Source organism: Octopus sinensis, linkage group LG7 (assembly GCF_006345805.1).
Source record: "Octopus sinensis linkage group LG7, ASM634580v1, whole genome shotgun sequence".
NCBI classification, from domain to species: domain Eukaryota; kingdom Metazoa; phylum Mollusca; class Cephalopoda; order Octopoda; family Octopodidae; genus Octopus; species Octopus sinensis.
Window position 1 is genome coordinate 55176926 of NC_043003.1, and position 2500 is coordinate 55179425.

The window sequence follows — 2500 nt, forward strand, 5'->3', positions numbered from 1 at the left end:
AGACACCTTTATATAAAAAACAGGGCCATAATACCTCTATTACAACTTACCTTCGGTCACAGACAGTCACACACACGCATACACACACACACACACGCGCATTTGTGTGTTTGTATGTATATGGTGATTTATATATATATATAAAATAAATTAAAAAGGCTGGCTCTTATATGTATATACATATATTTTAAATTAAACTTGCAGTATATGCTATGCTACGCGCTATTGATTCTTATAAGTATATATTGCAATAATGCTATTTAAAATATCGAGTCACATGGATATTTATTTTAATACCTGCACTAAAGTATATGCGGCTCCTATTCTGTTCAGATGTAGAAATATACGCGTACTTTTAATTACCTCTATAGCATAATAGTGAACGCCATCCAAACATTGCTATTCATACATCAGTCAGGTGTAATATTGTATATATTGCAAAATTTAATTTAATTTTTATTCATTTCTTCATTCGTATGTATTTATCCAAGGGGAGATTTCTTTTAGATTGACCTCGTGATGTTTGTCTACAGTTTCTGACGCTTTTCCTTTCTTTTCTCTCACGCACAATCACACACAAGCACACACACGCACTCACGCACACCCACGCACACGCACACACGCAGACGTTCACTTGTGTATATATATATATATATATATATATATATACTTTTACATATATATATATATATATATATATATATATATATATACATAGGCACAATCTATGCTACTTTCCGCTGACGATTATTTTTATAGGTCTAGAATATTTGAGATCTCAAATAATGGAGTGTCATATATTTATTATATTACAAACTCACACACGAACGCACACAAACAACCGCACACATACATACACACATATGTATATATACATACAATTTCTTCTTAGTGACGTTGCTTTGGAACGTGATGGAGTTAGCTACCTTTGGCCAGTTCCAGGAAATAAGGCAGGATCTGCTCTTCCTTTTCCACTAGCCGGCAAGCGTGGAATTCCATGTTTCTAGCACGAATTTCCTCTGATGAGGGCTGCTACTAAAAAAAAAACACTTTTGAATTTTAAGCAACCCATCCATGTCACACGAGTTTCTCGGTCAAAATAATTTTGTATATTCTTCTCCCGTTAAGGTATGATCCAGGTTGTTCCAGAAGCCACCATTTAGCTATGTGTGGCACACCCGCTTCTTGTAAACACCGTACAAAGCTAGTCAAGGACAAATAAAGCACCTCTCTGGGTTCCTAAGAGGACCTGTGATTGTGAACACTTCGCTTTAAGTGGCCATCTTTAGCTCTAAAGATTTTCAAAGTCTCTGCTCTTGCGCAAGTATTGGGTTTGCAGCCGTTGTAGGTTCTGCTGCCATTACTGCCGTTGCTGCTCTCCCTGATGGACTCGTTGCTAGCGAGACTACCATTGTTGTTGTTGTTGTTGCTGCTGCAGTTGTTGTTGCCCCCATCACTGCCATTGCTACCGTTATTACCGGACGTGATAGGGGTGCTCCCGCTGCCACCTACTTCGCGCCACAACTGTCGTTGCTGTTGTTGTTGTTGTTATCGCCGGACGTGTTGTTGGTGCCCTTATTGCTGCTGCTGTTGCCATAGCTGCCGTCTTTGCCATGACCGCTGGACACAACCTCGGGCTCGTAGACCACGGCCACGGAATTGCATCAACCACGCAGCGGCAATCACTGTTAACGATATCTGAGCAGCATTCTGCTTCTCTGCGTGATTTAGGGATGTTCATCAAAATCGTTTTAATACTGTGCCCACAACGGCCATCCACATAGAGTCTCTCAGCGTGACTTCCTTCGGTTTTCGGAAGCTCATTATTACTATGGGCTTTAATTTATTTAGATCTCTGTCCAGGAACATCTGAAGACGGTCAGTTCAATCTGTTTGACTCACAACGGATTTCGAAAGCATCTTTTGGCTAGATGACTCGCAGATCATTCCAACATTAAGTGGTAAGCGTAGACACGATGGGGTAATATAGTTTGAGGTCATGATAACCTATTATATAGACTGTCGAGCATTTAGGAGTCATGTGACTGTGTTCAAAATTACTTTTGTTCTTATCCTTATCATGAAATATGTATTTCTATCAGCACTGTGCATTAAAATACTATTGTTATTTGATTTTCCAACCGCTTGAGTTCCTAACCCATTCCAAGTCCTATGAACATCAACGAATCTAGCATTGGAATCGCCTAGAATAATCTTTTCATTTCTTAGTATATAATTTATGGATTGTTCGATTCAAGAGTAAACGCATGAATTTCAGATTATAATGCATTACATTAAGAGAGAAGATTTTGGAGTTTTGAATTTGCTGAAAATAAGCTCGTTTTGATGCCAAAACCCTCACCATGATGTTTGCTTTCTCCAAAAAATTACATCCTTAAACCACTGTAGTGTGATGGCTATCATCACAAAGAATCGTTCAGCAATGGAACACATTATTTCTCCCACCATTAATAAGGTTGCCAATATTTTATAAATCTAT